General features: G+C 43.3%; 1 long non-coding RNA gene across 1 annotated transcript in view; it reads right to left on the bottom strand.

Annotated features, from left to right (window-relative positions):
- Positions 1 to 13,231, bottom strand: part of LOC147822740 (uncharacterized) — a 33,663-nt gene that overhangs the window by 10,760 nt on the left and 9,672 nt on the right. The window lies entirely within an intron of this gene.

The raw sequence follows: 13,231 nt of genomic DNA, 5'->3' as shown, positions 1-13,231 counted from the left end.
ACAGAGTAATTTCTTAGCATCTTTCTTTTCCTTCCTCCTTTTCCTTCCTTCTGTACTGGGGACTGGACCCAGGACCTTGTACATGCTAGCCAAGTGCTCTACCACTGAGCTACACTTCCAGCTGTTTTTATTTTTTTGAGACAGATCCTGCTAAATTTCACAGGCTGGCTTCAAACTTGTGGTCCTGCTTCATCAGCCTCCTGAGTGCTGAGATTATAGGTGTGCACCACCACACCCATGTGCACTAGTTTATGATTTATTAATTTTTTTGTGGTGCCAGGGATTGAACTCAGAGCCTTCACACTACACCCTTAGCCTCTTTTTCTTCCTCTCTTTTTTTTTTTCCAGTACCGGTGAGCAAATCTAACTCTTTTTTCAATGTTTGGTTTATTTTTATTCATTAATTTTATTGGTGCATTTTAGGTATATAATATGATGACATTCATCATTGGGAATTTGTACCTTTACATGACATATCTTAGTTCTTATTTTTTTCCCCATTCTCCGCCCTCCATTCAAACCCTCCATCCCTCCCTATTTACAAAGACTTTGTTTCCGTTTTATTTTGAAACAGGGTCTAAGTCACTAACTTCTCTAGGCTAGGCTCACGCTCTTGATCCTTCTGCCTCAGCCTCCCAAGTGCTGGGATTACAGGCATGCACCACCAGGCCCAGGGTGACTTGCAATTGCAGGTACTGATTTCCCATCATTTGGGGTGATCACTTTGCTCTGCCATGGGCCAATCTCACTACTGTGGCGCTTGCGAGATCTCTATGGGCCCAGGACACTGACATCTTCCAATGTGCATCTTAGCCGGGCATGGTGGCGCGTGCCCGTAATCAGGAGAATCAGGGTGAGTTGGAGGCCAGCCTGAACTACACAGAGACCCTGTCACAAGCAAACAAACAAACGCAAAACAAACAATGTGCATCTTAGTGTGTGGTCTCATTCCTTGTTTGGGGCATGCTTCAGATCACGTCCTCTTCTCTCAGACAAGTTCCTGTTTATTTCTTTGATAAATGGCTTCTGTTTTCTTTTTCAGACTTAATGTTAATTGACTTTTCTGAATTTTTTCAAATTTTTATCTTGATCTCTTTTCATTCTACCTTCCGTAAGTTTGTTCCATTTCCATGAGCTTGTTTATACATAAATACATATACAAAGTTCTTGTATAAAAGTACATAAATCAATTAATGACAGTTTTTACAAATAAGACATAATGTATCTATTAGCTTTTCCGTCACTGTAAGAAATACCTGAGACCCACAACTGAGAAAGGAGTGCTTTGTGTTGGCTTACAGTTCAGTGATCTCAGTCCACCAAGGCTGTGGCTCCAAGCAGAGGCCACAGCAGAAGGGCTTGGTGTGAGGAAATCTGCTTCCCTAACACAGCCAAGATGCAGGGTGGGAGAGGCAGGGCCAGGACAAATACACTTCCTTCTGGGCCACGCCTCCTGACAGGACATCTGGCTACTGAGCTCGCAAATGGGGGAATCCGCTAGTGATACAGCACCACTGTGACCCAACGCCCTTCCCATACATGAGATTGTGGGGGACATTTTAGATCTAAATGTAGGCAGGTGTGGTGGCACACACCTGTAATCCCAGCACTTGGGAGGCCGAGGCAGGAGGATTGCTGCAAGTTTGACACCAGCCTAGACTACACAGTGAGTTCAAAGTTAGCTTCAGCCTGGACTACACAGTAAGACTCTTGTCTCAAAAAAAAAAAAAAAATCTAAACATAATAATATGTAATATACATACACATTTCCGCTGTTCTTTGAGGATGTAAACTCTTATAAGTATGATTATTTAAAAATTTTTCCTGCACCAGCCCTATTTTTTCCTGGATCTTTTTCTCCATATATTTGTTTTACGAAGCCTGTATTGCAGGTTTTCCTCAGATGGCTGGAGTTTCTGTGGATCTTTTTAGCAGTGGCTGTGAAATGGGCAGGGGTTGGGGGTCCGGCCACTCTGAGTGCAGGCTTGGGTCCTGTGTCTCCTGCCACTGTGCAGAGTGTGCCTGTAAGCACTGAGCCTGGAGTTTCTTCGGAGGCTAATTAGCTTGCTTTCACTAGTATTTCTGATTTTTTGTTCCTTAATTCACTACTTCCTCTACCTTGTTAAATCAACTGTCATGCTTCCTCCCAATTTCCATCTTCTATAAATCCATTAAAATCTCTTTTTCTTCTCTCATTTGTTTTATCCTTTGGGGTTAACTCTTAAAAATTCTTTTATGGTCATTTTAGAAAACAGGAGGAAAAAGAGAAGCTTTTGGGGTACTCCACTTTTAAAAATGAAAAGTCCAGGCCGGGGATTTAGCTCAGTGGCACTAAGCCTGACTTGAAAGTGCAAGGTCCTGAGTTCTATCCCCGGTACAAAAAAAAAAAAAATAAGTCCAAGGAGCCAGGCGTGGCGGTGCATACCTGTGATCCCAGCCCTGGGAGGCTGAGGCAGGGGGATCACAAATAACAGCTCAGCTTGGGCAAATTGGTGACTTAGGGCTGGGGATGTAGCTTAGTGTTAAGGCCCTGGGTTTGATCCCTACTACCACACCAAAAAACCAACACCAAACAAAAATACCAGTGACTACAGAAAAAAGGCTGGAGGAAGGGAACAGGAAGGGAAGCACATGTGTGCAAAGCCACTGCAAAGTCCAAGTAGACGAGAGTGAGGGAAAGCACAAGAGCGTGCCAATGCTTCTGCTCTAGAGGTGCTGCGCCTCGGACATGTGACTGAATGCAGAGTGAGGGCCAAAGATGACAGGCAAGAAGGCTTTCAGTGAGTTCACTGGGAAGGCGAAGCCACCAGGCGAGGGAACACAGAAGGAAAGAAGATCGTGGACGTAAAGGAACTGAAAAAGGTCCGGAATGGAATAGAGGCAAAAGAGAGCAGTGTTTCACAAGAATGGGGAGGGCTCAACATGCTCAAATCAGGTCAAATCAGAGAGAGCCCTTGGCTTGGGCCAAGAAGGGCTGCTCTGTAACCTTTGAGAGGAAGATTTCCATCAAAGCCTGGGGACGAAAGCTATGTTCCAGTAGATCAAAGAATGAGAGGGGAAGAATGAAGCAAACAGGCAGCACAGTATAAGGTTTCACAGAAAGTGAAACTGTAAGTTAAGGGCTAATCAGGGTCACAGGAAAGTCTATGTTGGAATGGAAGAAACTTAAATTTTTGCAGAAAGAAGAAAAAGATAGAGCTAGAAAAGAGGCTGAAAATAACATGATGCAATGACAGTCCAAGGCCTTGGAAGATGTGAGCAAGCTCACGGAAGATCCAACTTCCAAGAAGGGCACTTGCGAGGCTGCTAGGGTCTGCTGGTAACCTCTGCTCCCTTACAGCTTGTCCTTCTGGTTGCACATTACCCCTCTGTCTGTCCTACCAGTTCAACCCACAGGAAACAGTAACTTATTGTAACAATAATCTAAAACAATGACTGTGGTCCACTGCACACAAAGGGCAGCATCGGCGAAGATGCCAAGGTTCACTCTGGTTCTCTCAGGTCTGTTGCCACTGGCGCCTCATCAGTGTGGGGCAGACAGAAGTCTCCCATGCTTGCTGGTCATGCAACACATCGCTGTTACATGCAGTATCAACATGTGTGCATGTGAGTGGGTGCATGTACACAAACATGCGCACACATGCACACACACAACCTCCCAATGAGCTATATCCCCAGCCTTTTTTCTGTTTTTTCTTTTGAGACAAGGTCTTGCTAAATTGCCCAGGTGGGACTTGAACTTGGGACCTCTTGCCTCAGCCTCCTTTAGTGCTGGGATTATAGGCATATGCCCAGCATTTGCTTTATTTTTCTTTATCCCACCAGTGTTGACAATATACGTTAGCATGCCTCTACCATTGCTATATTATTGAAACTCTACTTCTATGTTGGTAAGGAAATGGCTGCTGTGTTAGATCCTGAGTGCATACTCACTCAGCTTGAACCCCTGGGCCAGCAACTAAGCGCACAGTGCCAAGCACAAGAAGGAAAGGCAGACCCATGTTCTGATTGGGGGTGAGCAGGAAGCACGAGCGTATGTAGGGCAGTGATGGCGAACCTTTTAGAGTGTTCAATAATAACAAACAGGCTGCTGCAGCACACGTGCCATAGGTTCCCCACCACTGGTGCAGGGTCACAGTCATCCCCCATTATCGGTAGGGGATGTGCTTCAAGTCCCCCAGATATTGCCTGAAATCTCCGATAGCAGTGAACTCTATATACACTGTTTTCCTATACTTGCATACCTATGATAAAGTTTAATTTATATATTAGGCACAAAGGGGATTAACAACAATAACATAATAAAACAGACCAATTATAACAATATACCATAATGAAGTTTGCCAGCATTACTACTATTGCTCTTTGGGGCCATTATCAAATAAGTAAGTATTATTTGTCCTCAAGGACTGTGATATTCTGACAGTGGATCTGATAACCAAGAGGGCCACTAAGGGAGCAATGGAGGAGGCAGCCTGTATGGTATGGACCACTGGACAAAGACTAGGTGGGGTAGGGCAGGTGAGATTCATGACCCTACTTGGAATGGCACACAAGTTAAAACTCATGTTTATTTCTGGAATCTTCCATGGAATGTTTTAGGACCATGGTTGACTTGTGGAAAGCAAAACTGGAGACAAGGAGGAACTAACAATATATTGGGAAGTTCAGTGTCAAGGAAGTTGGCGTGAGCAGAAAAGGGAGGTGAGACAGAGAAGGAAGATACCAAATATAAAGGGTTCACTGTGGTGCATGCCTGTAATCCTAGCACTTGGGAGGCTGAGGCAGGAGAATCACTGCAAATTTGAGGTCAGCCTGGGCTACATAGTGAGTTCAAGACTGGCCTGAGCTACATAGGCCTTGTCTCAAAAAGCCAAACAAACCTAAAACAAAAACAAAAACAAAAAAACCCAAATGTATAATGGGGTACAAGAGGATGTGATGTCAAGCTAACCGTACCCATGGTAAATATGCAGAATATCCCACCTTGGATAGTAGTTATCGGTGCTAAAGTTACATTATGCACTTTTTAATACAAATTTGAGATACTCTCTCTCTGTAGATTAGAAAATAAGCTGCATGAAAGCAAGGGCTTTGTTCTGTTTCCCGTTGTCTTTCTAGGACCTAGAATACACCTGGAAGATAACGGGGCAGGGCCAGGGATTAAGCTCAGTGGTTCCAGCGCCTGCTTCGAAAGCACAAGGACCCGAGTTTGATCCCCGGTACCAAAAAAACAAAACAAAACGGGGCAAATAACATTTGCTGAATGAATCAATTCCCATTAAAGAAGAGAAAGAGGTGGGGTGTGGTGGTGGATCCCTGTAATCTCAGCTTCTCAAGAGGCTGAGGCAGGAGGACTGAAAGTTCAAAGCCTGCTTGGCAACTGTTTTTCCTTTTTGGTGCTGGAGACTGAAACTGGGGCCTCACAAGTGCTAAGTGTGCACTCTACCACTGAGACATTCCAGTCTCATGATTGGCTTTTTGAAAGAAACAGTCTTGTCTTTTCACTACTTGTTTTATTTTAAGTAATAGTAAAATAATTTGTTTTGGTATGGGGGATTGAACTCAGGACCTCTCTCCCTTGCCAGGCAGGTGCTGTGCTGCTGAAGCTATATTCCCAGCCCTCAAGTAAGTTTCTGAAATGTATTTTTTAATGTGGGAGATATCCAGAAAAAATTACTACATTCTACAAGTTTAGGTGATAGCTATTATAAAAAGTAATGAATTTTGTAGCATAAACCTACATTATGTATCAATTTTTAATATTTGAACTTGAGGGTGGATAATTGGAAATTAATTAGATGAATATATTCATGGCTGAGACTGTAATTTACTTAATGATCCTTCTATTTTCTCCCAAACGTAGGAGTAACTTTCACTTCATGAGCTTGACAGCGTTCATCTTTAATTATTTGTAATCATCTGATTACAAATTTATTCAAGCTTCCAGCTCTCGCTGTGACTGTAAGTTACCTCCATCATCAAAAAGCTGTTTCTAAACATATGTTTGAAAAGGAAAGAAAATATGGTTTTGTTCCATAATGATATTATTATTGCTCTGATATTAAGATGCTGGCAATCATAATCAATCCATCTTCACAATGCTCGGGGGCAACTTAGGATATTGTGGTATCTGGTAAAGAAATTCATTCGGCATAATGCTTAGAAAATTAAATCCAATCTCCTAATAAATACTTTTCCTGGGTAAAATATGAAAGTCAAAAAATATGTAAATCCACAAAGAAGGAGACAATGTGTAAAAATACCATTGGTATTTGAGCGTGGGGGCAAAAAACACCAGAAATCACACAAAAGAAATCAGAAGACTTCTGCATGTCTTTTACAGCTCAGATAAATAGTTCTGTGTTATATCATTGTACACAGCAGGTAGAAATCACCTGAGCTGGGCGTGGAGGCACATGCCTGTAATATCAGCACTTGGGAGGCTGAGGCAGGAGGATTGCCATGAGTTCCAGGCCAGCATGGACTACATAGTGAGACCCTATCTCAGAAAAACAAAACAAAACAAAAGAAGTTACCTGAAAACAAAGAAAAATCTTTATGTATATTAGTCTGAGTCTTATTTTACAGACATTTGTATCAACTGCACACCAGGTCTCTCTTTTCTCTGCCTTTACCTTTGATCTATTCCATTTATTCTCCCTTAATTGTATTTCTTGGCTGTTATACCTTCCTAATGCTATTTTTAGGGTCATTTTCAACAATGTCAAAGCCAGCAAACATACCCTTGTGCTTGTCACCCTGAGACAGGAGATTAGGGCCTGGAAAACCTGGCCAGGAAAGTAGGCTGGCCTGTTAATTACAAGTTCCTGGAACACATGCGCAGAACAGTTCCTAGAGTCCTGCACATGGACTTCTCGCAAGAACTCCAGCAGGTTTTCAGTAGGATGCCTGGACCTGACATCAGCCTGAGGTGTAGGATCCCAGCACCACCTCTCAGGACCAGTATGCAGAAGTTCTGCAACTTTTCCTCAACATTTGGACAGCATAAAATGACACAGGCACCAAGAAGAGCTCACGATCCTGGTTTTCCTCATGATAGCCCGCCCTTCTTCCTCCAGGGTGTACTTTTATCTTGCTTTTTCCTCTTTTACTTGGGCCAAACTCGCTCTGCAGAGCCAGTTTCTCCCTCATTCTTACTCTTACTTTTGCAAATAAACGTTGTCACTGTGTTTTCCCTTTTGTTTAATCCTTTGAGATGAGAAGAACCTGGAATCTAACTCCAGGAGGATACTCGAGCACCACAAAACCCACCAACATTCATTTGGTGAACCCCTTTTAGAAGGAGCTATTCAGTAACACTATTTGGTTAGCCAGCCAAGAGAATCAAAAACTAGGAGATTCCAGAAACATTACAGTGATACCTTGGTTCATGAACTTAATTCATTCCATGATTCTGGAAAAAATGGTCAAATTCATATTCATATGGGAAAGATGGATGTGGTTGTGTTTGTCATGATGCAGAGTTTACAAACAAAACCAAAATTTTGCCAAATGCTTTTATTTGGGAACCACACTGTTTGCAAACAAAAGTATTCGTGATCCGGGGTACCACTGTATTTGGCATAGCGAGCCAGGAGACTAGAGAAGGCCCCAGTGGGCACACATTCTGGTTTTTTTCTCTAAAATGTCACGAAGGCTTACGGCTTTTCTTTTCTCCTTTCCCTCACTCTCTCCCCTAGGCCAGGAATTCAGGGGACTCTTCTCAAGGCACACAGACAACTGCCTGTTGCTTTTCTGGCTGTGGGGAATGGGGAGGAGAATGAGATTTTTTTTTCTTCCAGCCACTGTAGATCTTTATTTTTTTTCTTTATTTCTTGTGGTATGCCTTGTGGTCCATGTATTTGTTTGCTACATTCTTCCTGGAAATTAACCTGGTCTCCACTTACTCCAGTTTTTTTTTTTTTTTTGGTACCGGGGATCGAACTCGGGTCCTTGCACTTGCGCAGCAGGTGGCGAAACCACTGAGCCAAATCCCCAGCCCCTTACTCCAGTTTTGTAAATGGCTTTTATTTCTCAGTTTGTCTTGTGGTGGTGCTGGGATTAAGGTTGCCCCACCCTGGTTGTGTGTGGCACTGATATATAGGCTTAGAGTCTGCATGGAATCATGCTGCTAGATGTGGGCTTATGTCAACCACTGCCATCTATTTCTTTTTTTACTAACTGGCCTTATGAGCTAAGCCTCTGACTTTGGAGAACAAGAGGGAGGAACCTCTTTTCTCTTTCAATTATTTTAACTGGCACAGTGGCTCTTCCCCACACAGAAAAGAAAAATTTGTCCCTTTAAAAAGGAAATACCCAAGGCTTTTGCTGGGGTGGGGCAAAGGGCGGGAGGGCCTATTCAAGCCAGCTTTAGCTGACTTGTTTCCTTCCTGCCTTACATCTCACTTGAGGCTATAGCTTCCTGGCTTGATTTCTTCCTTGTTTAAATGTTGATAATTAAAAACCCTATGCCTGATGACCTGAGCAGAATGAATAGTCAGCGTTTAAAATTTAATTAAAGAGGGCTGGGGATTTAGCTCAGTGGTTCTGGCACCTGCCTCTCAAGCTCCAGAGTTCCATCCTGGTAACAAAAAAAATTTAATTAAAGAGACTGTGAAATACAAAAGCAGAGCCATCCCAGTTCTTAGTGGTTATTTTTTTGTTGTTGTTTGTTTGTTTTTAAACTATTGGAGTAAATGCAAGAGATGATTTTCCCAATTGGCTCTATTCTGGTTAAATAGAGTCATCAGGGAACTGAAAATACCAGCTAAGCCATCAAAGGGCTTAGAATACAAGTAGAGTCATCAAGGAACTTGAAATGCCAATTGGGCCATCAAGTGGTTCAACTAAGTAAGTAAGGGACCTTTGCTTTGAGAAGTTCCACCCTTACTTCATGGGAGTTAGAGGACTAGGTAAGGCCAATAAGTGGCTTTGCCCCCTTCTCCCTAATGAGTCAGTGGGTTCCAATATGGAGACAAAAGCCTCCCTGCCCAGGGGCAGTTCTTCTGTGCCTAATGATGCCAACATCACACAGACAGAGATATCTGTGTAGCCTGTGTTAGGATCTCACAAAGGATGCTTTGTGGAACCCTCAGATCTCCTTCTGCGTGGGACGCCATCTTATGGAGTCAAGACCTAGGTGTCTCCTTCTCTCTACTGGCCAAAAGCTGAGCAGATGGGAACCTCTTGGACCTTGCCACCATGTAGATTTCACTGGCTTTGCCACTAGACCATATGCTTGATGAGTGGGAGAGGTTTGATCCTGACAATCTAAAACAGGAACAGCATATCTACTACTGCAATACAGTTTGGGTTCAGTAAAAACTGGGACATGGTAAGAGATGGATATGGGGTGGTACTTCCAACTGTAACACTGTTCTCCAGTTACAGGGTTTCTGCTCAAAGCATACAAGGTGGGATGAAACACCTTGTGTTTGGGCTTTGTGACTCTTTATCAGAGGAAATGCTCAGGAGCTATGGTGTTTAGAGTGACCCCCTAAGAGAAGAAAGATAACTGGATGACCCCATCCAGAGACCCCCATGTATCTCTCAGGGGGATGTGGGCCTCTGTGACCTGTTTGATTAGACTGACAGGTCACCTCGACCTCTTCCTTATAGTCCCCAGGCCAATAAATCAGGTCCCCTTTTCAGTTAACAAATGCACAAGAGACCAAGGATTTAACTCAGTGGTACCAGGCCTGCCTTGCAAGCACAAGGTCCTGAGTCCGATCCCTGGTACCAAAAAAAAAAAAAAGTGTGTTCAGTTTTCTGTAAGTACACTAATATAGATACATCTTCCAGGGAGGGAGAAGCACTAGTGGGACATCAACTAGCCCCAGATATTTGGTGTAGACTACAAAACCTTCAGATAGGCCCACAGACATCTATAGCCCAATTGTTGGATACAGCCCTTTCTGTGTTGAACAGTCCGAACCCAGAGGAGGGACAAGAGAGAAAGGTTAAGATAATAGCTGTCAAAATTGACAATGCTTTATTATTTATTTTTTGGTTTTTTTGAGATAGGTCCTACTATGTAGTTCAGTCTGGCCTTGAACTCTCTAGGTAGGCCAGGCCTGCCTCTAACTTTCGGTGATTCTCCTGCCTCGGCCTCACAGGTGCTGGAATCACAGGCGTGCACCACCATGTCCACTTATTGGCAAAGCTTTAAACCCACCCAGGTTGTCTGGGGAAAAACCTAGGGATAAACAGGGAAAAGGGTTCTGTTTCAAGTGTAAGAAGACTAGACACTGGGTACAAGATTGTACCAAGCCCCCGCCCGGGCCCTGTTCTGGATATGAGACAGCTAACTCATCTGACTCATGGCACTGGAGGCTTGACTATTCCCACTTGCAGAGAGGGGCTAGGCCAGCCAAAACCTTCATTTACTGAAGAGGCCAAGGGAAACCGTCAATGCTCCTGTCCATGGACATCACCATCTCCTCCAAGGAATCCTGGGTAATCTTAGATCTGTCTTCAGTGAACCAGTTTAATTACTTCATTTTGTTTTGACTTACAAGCATTCCTCTGGGTCTATAGCCATAGTTGATTTTGAGGAGACCTCTAATCAGAAATTCTTTGTAGATCTACTATTGTAGATAGGTAAGTTAATTAGATATCTTGTATGCAGTTAGACAGGATCGGCCCTCCAGGAGTCAATATAAAGGTCAATGGAGACACATTCACTGAAGGTCAGCATATAAAAAGAGAAAAACTACTATACCCAGTACTTCTCTTAAGGATAAATAGCAGTGACTGATGTTCTATTCTTTTTTTTTCTTTTTTGGGGAGGGAGGGTACCAGAGACTGAACTCAGGACCTTGTGCTTGCAAGGCAGGTGGCAGCTCCACTGAGCTAAATTAAATCCCCAGCCCTAAAGTTATATTCTTTTTTTTGATATTCTAAATAGGTATCAACCACCTGGGTGGGGGACCAAGACTTTAACCCACCCCTTACCGAAAATCCTTGTTCACTTCTTGTATGCTTGCTAAATGACTTGCTTCCCCATTTAATCCCCATTTAATCAATATTACCTAGGCAACTATACTTGTTGTCATCTTATTGGTTGATAACAGTTTTGTCCCACCTCATATCCACCTTGTGATTTCCCACTGGATCAATAATATCTAAGCAACTGTACTTGTAATCTTACTAGTTGACTATAGTTTTTTTTTTTTTTGGTACCTGGGATCGAACACGGTCCTTGCGTTTGCGCAGCAGGCAGTGAAACCACTGAGCTAAATCCCTGGCCCTATAAACCTTTCTTCTTCTTTTTTTTTTTTTTTGGTACTGGGGATTGAACTCGCGTTCTGGCACTTGTGCAGCAGGTGGTGAAACCACTGAGCTAAATCCCTGGCCCAGTTGACTATAGTTTTGTCCCACCTTGAACCCACCTCACCTTGTGGCTTTGTTCCATAAAATCCCCCTGGGAAACAGGGACCCCAGGCCACCTACTTTCTGTTCCCCCTTCTGTCTTTCTTAGACAGAAGCTATCTTCTCTCAATAAATTTTTCCTACTCTTAATCTTTGTTGTTCTTAGAATTCATTTGTTGATTTTAGAGAACATGAACTCATGTATTGGATATCTAGTAGGTTTGGAATTTACATCTATTTCCCCTATTTCACTACTAGCAGAAGAAGCTGCAAAGTTAACTTTGGGACAGAAACTAGAAGTCCTGACTCCCCATCAAGTCAGAGCTACTCTGGAGACAAAAGGTTACTTGTGGTTAACAGGGGAATATCTCACTAAGTATTAGGCCATGCTCTTAGACAACCTTGAGGATATTATAAAACTTGTACTACTATTAACACTGCTTCTTTGATACCTACAGGTCCAGAAGTTAGCCACTCTTGCAAACAAGTGATTTCCCAGACCTATGCAAGCATGCAGGACACCACTGACCTGCCCCTCCAAGACCCTGGGGTGTGGCTTACTGATGGAAATCATCTATAAAGCACAGACTGGAAATTCTATAACTCTTAGAGGCAGTCCATCTTCCCAAGCAGGATGCAGTCATGCACTGTAAAGGGCACCAAAGAGACATGTCCAAAATCTCTTTGGGAAATCAAAAGGCTGACAGGGAAGCAAAAACGGCAGCCTTACAGCCTTTTAAGACTCTAGCCTTATTCCCAGTTCCTGAAGAACCATTACAACCAATCTAAGGGCCGGGGATTTAGCTCAGTGGTGCCGCGCCTGCTTTGCAAGTGCAAGGTCCTGAGTTTGATCCCCAGTACTGGTACTGAGAAAAAAACAAACCATACTCCCCAGATTTGGACTACCCCAGTTTCTCCAGAGTGACAATGGACTTTCTTTTACCTCTCAGTAACTGGGAATGGCAAAAGATTTAGGAATAAAGTACAACTTCATTCTACCTGGCAGCCTCAATCTTCTGGAAAGGTAGAGAGGGCCAACCAAACCCTAAAGCGAGGTCTGGCAAACTTTGTCAAGAGACTGAATTCTGGCTCTGATTGCTACCAGTAGCACTCATGATGGTTTGTAACATGCCCCAAACTGGGCTAAGTTTGAGCCCAATTGAGATGTTATATGCGAGGCCATTTCTATCCTGATATGATAGTGTCAGGCCTGTCCTAAACCAACAGGAAAAAACAGAACAGGCAGTTTTTAGCAAACAACAACAACTTCTCAGTAAATAGGGCAAATGGACTCAAAATGTAGTATACAACCCCCGGAGCCGAGAAGTCCACTAATTGTCTACACACCTGAGCAGACCGTCCTTGGCCATCCAAGTCATAAATATTTCACCCAGATTCCTTAGCCTCTTCAATACCTATATAAGCCTAATTCCTTTCCCAGTTAGTTGCTCATATCTCTCTCCTGGTCTTAGCCTATCCATTCACGGATGAAATCTCTCCCAGCCAGCTGCCACTATCTCTCTTTCCTAACGTCTCAAAACAAAGAATACAATCCCCCTGGCGCCAAGAAGTCCAGTAATTGTGTACACACAGATGTGATAAACTCGGCTTTTCCCAGCTAGCTGCTAGAATCTGATTTTAGTCCCTGTTTACTGGAATAAACTTTCCTTTCCAAAGCCTATTTTTGACAAGTGGATTCTTTATAGCAGATAGTAGACCCAGAGACCATGGGGCTCTTACACTGTCTCATTAATCTGGGCCAGGTATAACAGGCTTTCCAAATGAATGGGAAAAAGAGTCCTGCCAGCTCCTGGCCCAGGAGAACCACCTACTGATTGTCCTGGAGACTAAATGTTTG

Source organism: Heterocephalus glaber, unplaced genomic scaffold (genome assembly GCF_053883595.1).
Source record: "Heterocephalus glaber isolate CG9 unplaced genomic scaffold, H.glaber_assembly_v1.0 deba00001608, whole genome shotgun sequence".
Classification (NCBI taxonomy): domain Eukaryota; kingdom Metazoa; phylum Chordata; class Mammalia; order Rodentia; family Bathyergidae; genus Heterocephalus; species Heterocephalus glaber.
The sequence above is the reverse complement of the archived record's forward strand: the minus strand, read 5'-3'. Positions and strand labels throughout refer to the sequence as shown.